Source organism: Mus caroli, chromosome 12 (genome assembly GCF_900094665.2).
Source record: "Mus caroli chromosome 12, CAROLI_EIJ_v1.1, whole genome shotgun sequence".
NCBI classification, from domain to species: domain Eukaryota; kingdom Metazoa; phylum Chordata; class Mammalia; order Rodentia; family Muridae; genus Mus; species Mus caroli.
Window position 1 is genome coordinate 77390415 of NC_034581.1, and position 16566 is coordinate 77406980.

The window sequence follows — 16566 nt, forward strand, 5'->3', positions numbered from 1 at the left end:
AGGTCAAAGACTGGGCTAACCGAATAACAAGTGACCAGCCTGGAAGATCATACTGCCCACCCTTCAAGCCGGGAAAACACTGCATCTATGTCCTCTCCAAGTTTCCCTTCTGCCTGAGAGTTCCAAGCCACCACCCCGCAGGGGACAATCTGGCACATTTTGGCCCTCACTTTCCTTGGGGTATTGAGAAGCTGTCATTGAGCCCACGGTGAGATATTCTGGAATCTGGGAATCAAGGCTGTGAGTGATTGAAATAGCTTGGAGGCCCTTCACCGTGGCTGTAGGTCAGCAGTGTCCCAGCTCCCAATGGCTTTGGGGTATGGCTCAGCATCACTAAATGCTAAGGCATCTCAGGCATTCTAACGTGGTTTCTGGGTCTAGAATCACAGGTCTATTCTCTAATTCTCTTGTTTTCAGAGACAGTCTGAGCTGCAGAGAAATCGGGTGTGCTGGCCAACAGCACTTACTGGGAAAGGAGCCCACATCTCCTGAGTCTTCTCTCAGGTCACCATGTTCATGGTGACAGAAAGAAAAGGAAAGCAGATAAAGTAGGAAATGTATTGTTTAACAGACTGTTACAGAATGGTTCAACCCATTGTGGAAGAGCCTTAACAGTCAACAATTACATCTCCTAAAAAAATAAAAAGTAAAAAACTTTTAAAAATTTAAAATAAAATGGAGCCATCTTTGCTACAACATGACCACATGATCAATCTAAAATAAACTGGAGCTCACAGCTCCTGTGACTGCATGCTCTAAGAGGAAACATGCAGCCTGATGGGATGGCTTAGAAGATAAGGGTGCCAGCCGCCAAACCCAACAACCTGTGTTGGATCCCAGGGGCCACTAGGTGGAAGAAAAGAACGAACTTCCACAAACTGTCCTCTGACCTACACACACACACACACACACACACACACACACACACATTCTAAATTAAAATTTAGTTAATTAAAAAAAATAGGAGAGAGTGATTGCAAAACGTAAACTTTGTAAATAATCAAAGTAGTGTTTAACATATAGTATGCTCTTATAACTATTATAAGTTATTTAAAAATTAGAATTAAATTATTGGATATTTTTGACTTATGGCAATAAATAATATACCGGGGTCTATTTTTACTAGCTCTTTCCTTAAGTTTTCCATTAAAAATGTAGTCTTCTTATGAAGGCTCTCATTTTTTTTTTCATTTTAAAATGTTCATTTTAAAAAAATTCAGTAGGAGAGGAGTAACGAGGAGAAGGAGGATGGGAGGGAAGTGGAGGTGAGGGGAGGAGGAGAAAAAAGAGGGATCACCCCCCCAAATTCACCATATATAAGTCAATGTATACACATGTGCGTGCACACACAAACACACTGTATGTGAAGGGGAAAGGTGTATTTACAGTATTTAAAATATTACCATGACAGAGTAACACTATAATGTTTTTTAAGATTTGTAAACATATGTTCAGCTTCATTTTAATTCTATGCAGAAATAAGACTAACTGCAGAGACACTGGAGGAGGAGCCCGGAGCATCACATAAATATTTTTCTACAATCCAACACGTTCTTTCTATAAGGAGCCCTGACAGAAGTGGTCTCTAACTTCCTGGAGCAACAATTGTTAATTTCTCCAGTGTTTCTAGTTAATAGTGTATCAAGTGGTGCCTTGTGAAAATAAAAGACACTACTACTCCATGTCCCGCCTCCCAGTTTTTCAGTGCTTCTCCTTCAATACATCCAGGCAAGCGTCTTTTAGGGTCTACTATGTACAGGGCACATTCATTGTACTGCTTGGGCCGGTAGCCATAATATGTAGACAGACAAGATGAAGCCATCATCCATGACGGTCTTTATAGGTTGGCAGAGTGCCGGAGAGGGGGGGTGGGTACGAGACTGTTTGGGTATTTCTGCTCACTAGCCATAAGCCTTGTAATTGCTCGATATTATTTCTGTGTTTGAATTCTTTCCATGCATATATAAAAGGGGAAGTCTGGCAGACTAGAGATAACCAAGCTCACTCTTATGAAATGACTCGATGCTATAAATTCATTTCCTTCTTTGAAAATCAGCCCGACCTTCCCATACCTCCTTACTTCATTTCTCCCTGGCATCCTTCTCCTCTCTGGAGGAAGCGGCGTTCTCCTCTCCATATCCACAGGGAAGGCTCCTGTCTCCTTGCTTCCTGACTGCTTCTGAGGAGCAGGCAGGGATGAAGAGGCAGCTACAGTCTCAGCCTCTCCCTTCTGTGCAGAATTCCCAGGATGGCTGACTCTGGAGGAGTATGGCATTATGTTATAGCTCTTTCTTTTGTTGTTAATGATAAAAGTCTTGCCTGGGTTCCTTGTCTTACGCCATCATTATCCATTTTACTAAGTACCATTAAACTAGGATGGAGGATATAAAGATTAGTCTTTTTGATCTTTTCCTAACTCTAATTTTTCAAAACATATTTACTATCATTAGTGTGTATGTGTGGTATGTGCATGAGTGCACATGTGTGTGTGCACATGCATGCTTGTTAGTATATGTCTGGTACTGCATGCCATGGTATGCAAGTAGAGGTCAGAGGAGTTAAGTTACATGGGATCCAGAGATTGAACTCAGCTCATCAGGCTGGCACAGCAATCACCTTTTCCCTCTGAACCATCTCATCACCCCAAACTCTAATTCTTTAAATAAAGTTATGAACATAACTCGGATATAAAAGCAAACCACGATGCATTTCCTGGAAAGGTATAGACAAGTGTGTCTTTGCATAGCTAAGAATGTTGGTGCACACCGGGAATCCTAGAAAGACTGAGGCAGAAACACGTAGAATCCAGGGATTTGAAAGACTGAAGCACAAAGATTAAGTTTGAGGCCAGCTTGAGTTATACAACAAGACCATCTTAAAAACAATCTTTTGCTTCCAGTCATATAAGTTCAATGAGGGTTTACTGATGTGCTTCAAAGCAGATGAGAAAAAAAAATCTCTGTGAGTGGGAGAGGTCAGTGGGCCATGAACCCCATTGCTGCCACAACACCTTTATCTGTGAGGATGCTTGGTACTTATGAGAAATTGGAAGGCATAGGAAGAGGGCATAGAAGGTGAAGAGCTAGTCCAGGTGACAATTCAGGTGTCATCCAAATGAATGCCAGTGATAGTTTAGGGTTTCCAAGAATGGTTAAAGAGGAAGAAAAGGGAACATTGTCAAAATACACTAGAAAACCATAGAGCTAGCTTTCCCTACTTTCTCTGCCCAGCTGGAGATTTAAAGGGCTGCATATCATAGAGCAAGGAAGATAAAGGCAAATAAGCACCGGTATCCAAAGCCGGCACAGAGGATGTATGGAGTCTCGGGAAGTAGCCTGTAGTCAGTCACCGCCACAACCAACAGTTTGATTTGGAGTGACAAGAAGGACGATATACCCGTGAAGGTCTTGGAGGAAACAGATGGTTCCCTGAAGCTATTTGAGGGTGTTTTAATTAAAAGACTATTTTAAAAGGTGTGGGTAGCAGGTAGAAGAACTAACCAGAGATGAACAAGCTGGAACCCAAACAGAATAATTTGGGGGAGAAGGAACACATAACAGAAAACAATGAGAGACCCAGCATGGTTTCGGACAGAAGCAAGCTGGCTCTCTGTCCTCTGCTCTGTGTCACCTCCTGTCTCTACTTCTTAACTGAGTCAGAACCAGAAGAGAAAGGGTTCAGTGGTCTGTCCATCCAAAATTGCCTGCCAGGACTCAGACCCAGGATGGGGGAAGATGGTAGTTCCGTGGAAAAACATAGATGTCTCTCATAAATGGACCCAAAGGGGAGTAAGAGCTATGGTTATAATAGTTGACATTAAGAAAGATGGATTTACCTTTTCTGGTCCAGTCTCTGGACCAGATGTCCCTCAACAGAGGAATGGATACAGAAATTATGGTACATTTACACAATGGAGTACTACTCAGCTATTAAAAAGAATGAATTTATGAAATTCCTAGCCAAATGGATGGACCTGGAGGGCATCATCTTGAGTGAGGTAACACAATCACAAAGGAACTCACACAATATGTATTCACTGATAAGTGGATATTAGCCCAAAACTTAGGATACCCAAGATATAAGATACAATTTGCTAAACGCATGAAACTCAAGAAGAATGATGACCAAAGTGTGGACACTGTGCCCCTTCTTAGAATTGGGAACAAAACACCCATGGAAGGAGTTACAGAGACAAAGTTTGGAGCTGTGATGAAAGGATGGACCATCTAGAGACTGCCGTATCCAGGGATCCATCCCATAATCAGCTTCTAAACGCTGACACCATTGCATACACTAGCAAGATTTTGCTGAAAGGACCCAAATATAGCCGTCTCTTGTGAGACGATGCCGGGGCCTAGCAAACACAGGAGTGGATGCTCACAGTCAGCTATTGGATGTATCACAGGGCTCCCAATGGAGAAGCTAGAGAAAGTACCTAAGGAGCTAAAGGGATCTGCAACCCTATAGTTGGAACAACATGATGAACTAACCAGTNCCCCNGAGCTCTTGTCTCTAGCTGCATATGTATCGAAAGATGGCCTAGTCGGCCATCACTGGAAAGAGAGGCCCATTGGACTTGCAAACTTTATATGCCCCAATATAGGGGAATGCCAGGGCCAAAAGAATGGGAATGGGTGGGTAGGGAAGTGGAGGGCGCTATGGGGGACTTTTGGGATAGCACTGGAAATGTAATCGAGGAAAATATGTAATAAAAAATATTAAAAATTAAAAAAATAATAATAATAAAGCAGTGACTATTACAAGAGAAAAAAAAGATGGATTTAGTAAAGACTTTACATTTGTCTTTCCAGTCAAGATGATTATCTAAATGGAAAGAAAAGCATTAACACTTAGGGGTGATGTCCAAATAGCCAGAATGGTTCACCAACCTTTAACTTTACACCACGTTATATGTGGGCTGTGAATTTTACCTAAAGTATGGGAGATGGATGTTCAGCTTCCAAGGGGAATCTAAGCAGCATATTATTGAGCCCATAGTAAAGCTACTAAGATTAAAAAGATGCTAAACATCTCAGCTGCCTTAAGTTCAGAAGGACCAGAAGGCGTTTGATGATTGCTCCAAAGCCTGATGGGTAATGAAGCTACTGGCTGCACAGTAGGGTTGGGTGAGATTTGCCTGAACAGTTTTGTGAGTGCTATCAGTGACCCCTAGGTGGCATGAGCTGAGAGGGCCACTTCTCTTTGTCTTTTTGTGAATAACTTGAATTATTTCCCATACTGTAGTCCACTGCTTTGCCTAGAAGACGGACGGTGTCCTTTGCCATACATTGCCTTTCATTTCCATGGGGCCTCCATTTGTTGATTGTTCTTAGTCTCTGTGCTAATGGTGTTCAGTTCAGAAAGCCTTTTCCTACGCCGGTGACGTCAAAACCATTCTCCACTTTCCCTTCTATTAGATTCAGTGTATCTGGCCTTATGCTGAGGCCATTGAGCCTTTGGAGTTGAGTTTTGTGCAGGGTTGTAAGTATAGATCTAGTCACATTTTTTTCTACATGCAGCCATCCTTTTGACAGGTACCATTTGTTAAAGAAGCTGTCTTTTTTTAATTATTATTCCAGTATGTGTTTCTGGCTTCTTTATCAAAAATCAAGTGCCCATATGTGTGTGGACTTACTTTTGGATCTTCTAGTCCATTGATCAATATGTCTGTTTTGTATAGGTATACCATGCTGTCTTCATTCCTATAGCTCTGTAGTGTAGTTTGGGACTGAGATGGTGATACCTCCAGCAGATCTTTTATTATTCAGGATTGTTTTAACTATTCTTTTTATTATTCTCATATGGAGTGAAGCTGAAAATGATCATTTCAAGCTCTGGAAAAGAATTGCATTGAAATTTTGATGGAGATCGCATTAATTCTGTAGGTTGTTTTCGGTAGGGTAGCCATTTTTACTATATTAATCCTACCAATCCATGAGCATACGAGATCTTTCCATCTTCTTTTATCTTCTTCAATTTCTTTACGGTATCGTGAACATGAGTCCATAGGGGTGAAGGCTCTGTGTAGGCACCAGCTCAATTCCTCTGTGTTTAATGAGTTCTGTAGATGTTGTCTTCAGCAATAAGACCTTACCATAAGTTTGTGGGGAGCAACCAATAGCATTGACAGCAGCCTCCCTGGGGTTTTTCCATGGGACCCATTTGGCCAACAACAATGAGATGTAACTAATTCCCATGACTGAAAGGTTCATTTGGTAACAAGAGATACTGGGTTGGACCTCTGTCTCCCCTGTTATTTGGGATTTCATTTAGATCAACTTCATATACTATATTAGGAAGCTTCTGCTATATTGTTTCCAAATTACCCCTCAAATGACCCTTAGTTTTAGCTACCTCTTGCCATATTCCTTCCCTTGCACCTCTCATCCTTGCCCCCATCTATGCAATGAAATATTATTCAGCCATAAAGAAAATGAAGTTATGAAGTGGGAGGACCTAGAAAAAAAATCATCCTGAGTGAGGTAACACAGACCCAGAAAGACTAAAATGCTATCTATGCATCTGCTTATATGTAGATATTAGCTATTAAGTCATCGATAAGCAAGCTACAAGCTTGCTTACTCTAGACCTAACCTCTATGGTTAGAGGTTAGGTCTAGAGTAAGGAACTAAGTGGGAGGGGTGAGCCAACCTAGGAAGGGGAAATCAAATAGATAGTTATGGGTGGGCAAGGAGTGGGACTAGAACTTTATCACTATTTTAGAGTGTACTGTTTCTACTTATTAAAATAAGCTTAATGGATTCGTATAAAGCAAAATACATGCTGTACTAGCAGCAACCTCAAATGGCTCAGCTCTACCACAGCCTTTGATTCATTCTCTCTCTCTCTCTCTTTCTCTCTCTCTCTCTCTCTCTCTCTCTCTCTCTGATGTAAGCTTGTATTTACTGTTATCTTAGGAGTATCAGGATTTAAGACACACACACACAAAATGTAGCCAAGTTTCAGGCATTCTGCGATGTGTGCACAACACTATGAACATACAGTGGTGAATCAGGACCTATCACCATTGACAAGTGATTCGTGACTGTGAGTGTATTTAGAAGACGTTAAGAACATCCCTACCACAGACCATTAGGGGAGCAAAACTGTGCACCAGTACCAGCTGATATACAGTTCAATGGCACAGGTCAGCTCTCTAAACATATTGTGTAATAAAGGTAGAATTAGCTATGAGGATCACACTGGGGGTTGGGATGCAGGAGGTAGCCTGAAGGGAAATGTTTAATGATTTTTCTTGCTATGAGGAACACAGCCCTAGATGTCCATTCCATCTTGGACTTCAGAGTCGAGCTTCTGTCATCTTCAGGGTCACCCCTATTGCCTGTCCCTCTGTGGTCAGTCATGATAGATTAATTATTGCTGGGTAGACTGAAAAGACCATGCAGGCAGCATTTACATTCCTTATGACTCTGTGTGGTGCCCATAGGACAGACATGACAAAGAGGTGGTGACAGAATTTAAAATGATCTGGACTGTTGGAGCAAATTAAAGGAAACATTGTGTAGTGGGATGATTCCATGGAGCTAATTTGCCTCTTGTATGTTAAAACATTGGCAAAGGAGAAGCCCAGTGAGTGGATTTAGAGAGTTGAGTCTGAAGGAAGCGTCAGTCCTGTGTTCTGACACTGCCTGGCCACATAAGACATTGTCTGTCTGCACACAGAGTCACCAAATATAAAGGAACACTGACAACTTGTTTGTTTCTCCACGGGTGAAGGGCCAGGACAGTTTATCAAGATGAGAAGTCATGAAAGGAAATAAGGGCTCCAGAGAAAAGGAATTCCCAACAAGTCGGAGAGGGTAACGCTAAGCAAGACAAGAGACAAGGCTTTGGGAAAACTGATGTTGGAATTGGCCACAGGAAAAACGGGTACTAGTGACCAGGGTGTCTGTGAAGTGACTACAGTGGGATCTATGAGGCCACAACACTAGAGTAAGAAGAATGGAAAAAGAAAGCGAGCTGAGAGGGATAGAATTTATCTCTACAGAGCCTTTGCTGCCTTCCAAATCCATTGGCATTCCCAGAAGTGGTGTGGAGGGAAGAGAGTGACTTGGGAAGAGGGCTTCTGTCTTAGTCAGGGTTTCTATTCCTGCACAAACATCATGACCAAGAAGCAAGTTGGGGAGTAAAGGGTTTATTCGGCTTACACTTCCATGCTGCTGTTCATCACCAAAGGAAGTCAGGACTGGAACTCAAACAGGTCAGGAAGCAGGAGCTGATGCAGAGGCCATGGAGGGATGTTCTTTACTGGCTTGCCTCCCCTGACTTGCTCAGCCTGCTCTCTTATAGAACCCAAGACTACCAGCCCAGAGATGGTCCCACCCACAAGGGGCCTTTCCCCCTTGATCACTAATTGAGAAAATGCCTTACAGTTGGATCTCATGGAGGCATCTCCTCAACTGAAGCTTTCTCTGTGATAACTCCAGCTGTGTCAAGTTGACACAAAACTAGCCAGTACAGCTTCTTAGAACTATTCCCACTGTCTCTTTTCCTAGGAAACCAATGAGAAAATCTACTCCTAATAGGGAAGCAAATTGACCTCTTGTGATGGTTTATATATGCTTGGTCCAGGGAGTGGCACTATTAGGAGGATGGCCTGGTGGAGTAGGTGTGTCACTGCAGGCATGGGCTTTAAGACCCTCGTTCTAGCTGCCTGGAAGCCAGTCTTCTCCCAACAACCTTCAGATGAAGATGTAGAACTCTCAGTTCCTCCTGCACCATGCCTACCTGGATGCTACCATGCTCCCACCTTAATGATAATTGACTGAACCTCTGAACCTGTAAGCCAGCCCCAATTAAATGTTGTCCTCTATAAGAGTTGCCTTGGTCATGGTGTCTGTTTACATGACAAAGACACCACTAAATAATAATAAGCATCCTTGCCTTTCACTAGCTACTTGTACTCATGAAAGGCTATTCCAAAGTAAAGAATAACTGACTGGCTTTCAGAACTGGGCTTACAATTTGACTAAGACCACTAACAGTGTCACCTCTGGCTGTCACACAAGGTAAACTTCTTCATTAGGCAGATCTATGTGCCCAGGTTGCTGTCAAGAGCTAAGATGTAGTCATTGGACATGTGCCTGTGCATAAATGATGACCGTCTTTGACTCTTGCAGTCTTGTGGCCTTAAGCTTAAATTCATTTAAACTTATTAAGTGACAGCCACATCCAACCTTTTGACATTGTAATAGTGTTGGGATCTACATAGTTTGTGGGTAGAAAGGCCCAAAATCTCATAATTGGTGCTGAGAAGATAGCTCCATGGGTCATAGGGCTTGTTGTGAAAACATGTGGAACTGAGTTCCAATCTCTAGCTCTCGTGTAAAGTTGGGCCTGGTCTCATTTGTTTATAACCCTAGCATAATGGGTTGAAGTCAGGTGGGTCTTAGCAGCTCCCTGCCTAGCCAGCCTGGATAAAACATGGAATTTAGTTCCATGAGAGATCCTGTGTGTCTACTTTTCTGATAACCCATGCAGATCTTGTCTGCAGGACCTGGGATCAGAGGACCTGAGAGTATGGGGCAGACTACAGTCTGATGCTGTAGACAGTCTTGCTTCAGTTTCAGTGTGCTTTTATACAAAAATATAACAAAGAAAGCAGTGATCCAAGGAAGGCTGTTTGAGTTTAGAAAAGAAAAAATGATCAAAGAAACATAACCAGGAAAACATGTAAATAAACGCCAGTAAGCACATACTAAGTATGAGCAGAGCAGCCTTTTCCCAGAACTTTCTCAGGACAAACCAGCTGAATCACAATTGCCTGGCACACATTGCAGATTATATCTGGGAAAGCATGAAAGCGAGGCAGGAGGCCATATCCAGACTCAGGGCACACTGACCAGGTTGGGCTCTGTAGCTATGGTCTGACATCCAACAAGAATAAACATGTCTTATAGATTGAATGTAAATGTTTCACATAGGAGGCACTAAATCACTTCCAAGAACGATCCAGGGACCAAAATGTACCCGAGGTAAAAGGCCCTCCGCCTTTTCTCCTGGAGCCTCTCTCACAGTTCCCCAAGGCATTGCTTACTGTGTGTCATTCTTGTGATTGTGTTCTGACATCTGTGATTTAATCTCATTTCTGCTGATGGGATAAAATACCCAGACAAATGAAACTATGGGGGAAAGAGTTTACTCAATCCCTAATTCCATATTCCAGCCCATCATTGCAGGGAAGTCATGGTGGCAGGAAGGAGAAGCCGCTAGTCACAATATGTCGACAATCACGAGAAGAAAATGGATTCTCCCATGCTTTATACAGTCCAGAATCCAAGCACAGGGAATGGTGTCACCCACAGTGGGCAGATCTTACCATACCTTAACATGATCAAGATGGGACTGCAAAGACAATTCCGTGGTGAAGAGCACTGGCTGCTCTTCCAGAGGATCCAGATTTGATTCAAAGTATCAACATGGTGGCTCACAACAGTACACAACTCCAGTTCCAAGAAAGCCAGTGACACCTTATGGCCTCTGTGGCCACTATAAAAACATGGTATGCAGACATACATGCAGGCAAGAAGCCCATACATAGAATTATTTCAAAACGTAGGCCGGGCGTGGTGGCACACACCTTTAATCCCAGCACCTGGGAGGCAGAGGCAGGTGAATTTCTGAGTTCGAGGCCAGCCTGGTCTACAGAGTGAGTTCCAGGACAGCCAGGGCTATACAGAGAAACCCTGTCTCAAAAAACAAACAAACAAACAAACAAATAAATAAATAAATAAACAAACAAAACTTAGAACAATCCCCCACAGATATGGCCACAGCACCACCTTCCCCCCCCCCCACCACCACCTAATCTAAACACTGTCTCCTTAAGAGTTTCTTCCCACGTGTTTCTAGGTTGTAGCAAATTGGTAATTAAATTGAACTCATAGTCTGGCTTGGCAGCAAGGGCTTTTTTTTTTAAACTGGCTGAGCCATCCACCAGCCTCCAACCTCCCACCCCAATGCTGGAATCTCAACTTAATGAAAGAAGTTGTAAATATGTTAGTATGATATACCACATGCAAAGCCTGGTGGGCTATCACAATAAATCCACACACTTCACTATTTAAAAAAAAAGAAAAAGAAAAGGTAGCCATCGCAGAGACAGGGACGATGGATCCGTGGTTAAGAGCACCTGCTGTTCCTCTAAAGCATCCACACCAGGTAGCTCACAACCATCTGTAACTCCTACTCCAGGGCATCCAATGCCTCTGGCTCACATGGGCATCTCCATGCATGTGTACACAGCCACATACAGACTACATACACACCTACACATAACTAAAAATAACAATAAAGATGTTTAAAAGATAGATAGCACACCATATCTTCAAGGAAGAAGGCAGAAAATGATGAGAAAGTCACTCAATATCCTCCTCTAGCCTCTGCATACACGCACACAAACACACACACACACACGCACACGCACACGCACACACCTCATGTTCATGATTCAGTGGTGTGCTACACTCATAGCTATCCTTGGCTGCAACTGGTAGCTGTTGGTGACATGCGTCTGTTTGGGGAACCTGGAACTGAGTGTCTTCATTTGTGTTAGGGCTCCTTGTCACCCTGTTAGCTGGAGTGGTCTCAGACGGACTTGCTTGGGTGATGGAATCCCATTGTTTCCTGACACTGAGTGAACCTTCACTTCCAGCTGTGGCCACTCCCCTGTACCGTCCTCCTTCTGGCCATGGCAAAGCCACACATTGGCTGCTTCCAGAGGCTGGTACTCTTCAGAGAGGTGGCCCTCTTTTTTTCCTCCAAGGTACCTTCCTCAAGGTGGCTGAGGATGCCCAGACTTGGATTTTCATGTGACTGCTATAAACAGTAAAGGAGAGGAGACCAAAAGCAGATATTTACAGATTAATTTAATTGTCTGGAAGGCTCTTAGCTGCAAAAGAGAATGTGAGAGACTGGCATTTAGCCAAACAGGGTGTTGTACATGTCTAGATATTCATGGCTATGAAAACTGAGGTAGAGGCAGTTGTGTGGGGGTGTCAGTGACCAGAAATGGGATCTGTGCAGAGGGTACGTGGCTACTGAGTGTGCCCACGGAATGGCAATGCCACTTCCCTCATTCTTCTCTTGACTACCCGATTACTCCTAAAGATAAAACAACACACACACACCATTTATCCTGGTAAGTCGCAGTGTTATCTTTTCTTTGATACTTCCTGTTTTCTCACTTATAAACAGTGTGCCACATTGTGTGTTCATCCTGACATTACAGCCAAGTCTTCCACACCAGCCACACCATAGAGTTTTCTGTTGGATACAGGTGGCAGTTGCAGCCAAGTCAGCCCATTAAAGTTGTTGAGGAAGGAATCCAGAAGGTAGACTCGGCTGCAGCTCTGATGTTAACCATAGGTGCATATCCAGCCTTGATCACCATGGCCAGTTGGTGCCACATGGTCAGAGATCTGTCACATTAACTCAAGCTGTAGGAAAGCTACTACATCTAACAGTAATAGCTAGGATCAGGCCAGCATGACCACTCAGTAGCTTGTTGCACAAGCCTAGTGACCAAAGTATGATCCCTGGGACCCACATAAAGGTAAGTTGGAGAATCAATGCCACACAGTTGTCCTCTGACCTCCAAATACATACACCTTGCCCCTGACCTCACTATCACTCAAGAGTGCTATCACTATCACCGTTGCTCTTAACTGTGTTCAGTTGTGTTGTGACATCAGAGACAGCCTGTTGTGACATCAGGGACAGCCTATTGAATAGGAGGCAGAAAAGGAGCCCAGACATGACTCAATGGCCAACTCAGACCCTCAGGCTTACTTCACTTTCTGCTTCTAGTTTGTGAGTGTGTGTGTGTATCTTGTGTGTATGTGTCTGTGTCCATCTCTGCTTCTCAGGAGGGAGTCACTCTTCCCTGTAGTCTAAAAGACACTGCTCAGATTGAGTTTAAATAAGCTGACTCAAGCTGCTGGCCATCTTGAAGTGCCCACTCTCTGAAGGGCGTTTGGAGAGTCCTTTGCTATTACTTCAGCAGACTTGGCAAAGCCCTGAAGACCAGTTCAAATGGACATATTTTAGAAAAAACTTGCAGATCCCTGGGTAGTTTGCAAATTCTGCTAATTAAAAGATATCATTACATGTGTTTACTTACTGTGTATGTGTGTGTGCACGTTTATATAGGTTGGATCTGTTTTCATCTTCCACTGGCTGGCTCCCAGGCATCAAACTCAGGTCAGTTAACTTATCAACAAGTGCCTTAAACCACTGAGTCATCTCACCAGCCCTCTATTTTTTTTCCAATTTTGTGGGTTTAGTCCTATTTACAAAAAAGAAGAAGAAAGATGAAGAAGGAGGAGGAGGAGGAAGAGGAGGAGGAGGAGGAGGAGAAAAAGAAGAATGATGTATTTGCTTTGCCCTTATGTGGTTGAGTGTTTTGTCTGCATCTTTGTGCACCACATGCATGCAGTACCATAACTGTCAAGGTTTTGACGCCCTCTTCTGGCACTGAAGTTACACACAATTGAGAACTCTGGGAATTGAACTTGTGTCCTCTGGAGGAGTTCTTAAACCTGGAGCCACCTCTCCAGCCCCCCCCACCCCCTTTTTTAGTGATCTTCTTCAATATTTATAATTATATACTAGTATAACCTAAAGGACCATGTTATGAGATTCCAGCATACCCTCTCAAGACAACGTTTGCAAGGCATATCTGGCTGTCCTTTGATGGCATCTTTCTCGTACTTACTTTGTGCTGTGTTGGACTGTCACCAAATGTAAGGCAAAACATCTCTGAGGCTGGTTCATGGTTGAATGACATTTTTGTGGACTGAGGGTTTAGTTTCTCAAAATAGATATTGCGTCAGGCCAGCATCAAGGAAATCGCAGAGTATCAGAGTCATCCAGTGTGTTAAGTTTCACAGTCTAAATGATAAAAGGACGGGGAAGGTGCATTAGGTAATTGGCTCCTTGCTTCTGCTGACGTCATAAAAAGCTGAATAAACAGACATTTTACAGTCAACTGAAAGGATTTAAATGCCTAGAGACTTGGGTTGTCCCAGGGCACCTGTCCTGTGGCATCCAGACCACACTTCCTGTGCCAGCAGGAGTCTCTGGAGTCCTCGGTACATACCAACTGGGAATAGTTCAGTGGTTGAAAGAAGAGCATAAAATACAAAGTGACTTCCTGCTTTGCTGGGGCAAAGTCTTAAATTCACATATGTTGAGGCTACACTTGGGTCTATTCTGTAAAACTAATGACATCCTTTAAAATTAATGACACAGACACCAAGGAGAGGTCCTTCCAGTTCAGAGTCAAAAGACTCAGGTTAACAAAATCCAACAGATAAATGAATCTTTTCCCCTGGTAAAAGAGAAATGATTTTAGATGAAATGAGTTTAGCAAAGTTTATTTAAATGCTAAAAGATTTACGAATGGGACAGCCCTCCAGATTAGATGGGGTTCAGAACACCATGGAAAGTCTGCACTCAAGACAATCTAATGCCACTCTGGTGTCAGCCTTTCTCGTTCAGCCTGTGAGAGCTCAATACCCACGGTGCTCTGAACTGGGAGGACCTTCCACAGCCCCTCCTTCTGCACGGAAGGTTTGTGCTCACCATAGCAATGGTTTACATCGTAGGTGAGTCAAGCCCTGAAGTTAGGAAGACAGGTGAAGCTATCCCTTCCAATCACAACCCACACCCCACCTCTCCCCACCATACCCACCAGCAGCATCGGAGACATCTACAGGACACACATAACATGGCCATATGGTCGTTCATTGCCACTGTTGAACTTCAAACAGCCTCTTTATCAGGAAACAGAACTGGAAAAAGAAAGAAGAAAATCAGAACAAGGTCATGAAGAAAGGACTTCCATGGATATTCTCTGAAGTCAGGGAAACACGGGGCAGATGCTGTGGCAACATCACCCTTCTGTCGCTGAGCTTGGACCCTAGAGAAGGTCTCAGTATAGTGCATAGAAGACGACTCTAAACGTTTTTATTCTGCGTTGTTCTCCTTACCTGATTTCATTATTTTCTTCTCTTCTTGTGTCCTTGAATCTCAGCAGATGAAGGGCAAATCTGCTGAGAAAGATGTGTGTCATGAGGGGTTGGGTGACTTTCAGCCGTCACACCATCCTGATAAGAAGCCTGGCTGGCGCCAACAAGGGGCAAGAGGACACTCCCATATCAAACCATGCCATTTAGCAAATGGCCAGTGGCAGGCTGAAATGATAGCGAGTTAATCTGCTTCCCATGCATTCACAGCCTCTGCCAAGTAGTGGTTCTGTCTGAGGTCCTGGAGGCAGGGCCCACTCTGGGAGTGGCTAACCCAGGTTCATCTCCTAGCCATCTGCAGCAGACATCAGCTGAACCAGAGGTCTGAATAGGCTAAGCTCCTGATACCTGGCATGAAGTCCTGCAAGATTTGTATTTTAATGAATAGTTGTGAAAATACTATTTGAAACCAGCATTCAGTGAGAGCGTGTCGCATATCGCATGCTTTTCCGAGTTTAAAGGCTAGCTCTCCCACCCCCTCCCCCAAGGAAGCCATACAACATGGCTAGTGTCCTTATCTTCCTCAAGAAGCAAGGAGGAACAGAGAATTGAGAAACTTGCTCAGTCAGGCTTTGAACTCGGGCTCTCTGGCTGCAGAGAAGAGGGACCAATAACCGTTGTGCAAGGCTGCCTACGTTGTAAGATCCTGATTACATGAGAACGCCAGAATCCAGATCCTGTTTGGTGAGCATCACTATTTCAGCTAAGAGCAGATGCCCCACAGGAAGCCTCGTGTGGATGTGTATCTACTCCTTAATTCAATCAGCCAGCATCTGCTTCCTGCTGGGTATTGGCCACTAGGCTGGAACCAGATGCTCTGATGCAGATGAGCACTGCGGAGTATTAGGAGGCAGGGACTCTGCACCTATGAGATTCAGGAAGACCTGTCCAAGGAGACTGTCCCACATTTCCTTTGCAGTACTCCCTTGCATAGCATTTGGACCTTGGGTTCTCAGGATGCCCAAGGATGGCTTCTCCGTTAGACCGAGTTCTCTCTGTGCATTTACGGTTGTGTTCTTCAAGTTGGTAATTAATAGCCCAAGCTTGACCCTGCCTGCCAGCAAGAATAAGCACCATTTCATATGGAGAAAGGCTGAAGATTTGGGGATTGAGGTCTGCACAGACAGGAGAAAGAGAGGCCCTGCTCAGCAGTCTCCTTTCACTATGAACTGCGACCTAGTTCCACTTTAATCACCAATTGTCACTCTGTCATGTCTCCAGAAGCTTGGTGGTTCCTGCCTCTTCTCCCACTGTCGCCTAACATCTAAAACTTCTTTCCTGTCTTCCCATATTTCTTCCTTTGTAACTCTTGGACATTCACGATTGACGTGGTAATTTCACCCATAGACCCAGAAGTTCCAGGAGCACTTGAAAACCCCTCACAAGTGACTATAACCACACTTTTCCCTTGACCTTCATTTCTGGCTTCCGGAAAATACTATAAATGACATCAAACAGACTTCAGATCTGTACCTTTCTAACCAAGAAGTTAAGTAGCCTTCAGAACATCAATGATAAT

General features: G+C 43.6%; 1 protein-coding gene and 1 long non-coding RNA gene across 9 annotated transcripts in view; one reads left to right on the forward strand and one right to left on the reverse strand.

The window, feature by feature from the left end:
- Rgs6 (regulator of G protein signaling 6) overlaps positions 1-16566 on the forward strand; it is a 516963-nt gene that overhangs the window by 366332 nt on the left and 134065 nt on the right. The window lies entirely within an intron of this gene.
- Positions 13752-15130, reverse strand: LOC115032778. The gene is made up of 3 exons (XR_003838396.1): positions 15012-15130; positions 14714-14813; positions 13752-13911 (listed from the first exon to the last, which is right to left on the reverse strand). It is a non-coding gene; the product is annotated as an uncharacterized LOC115032778 (long non-coding RNA).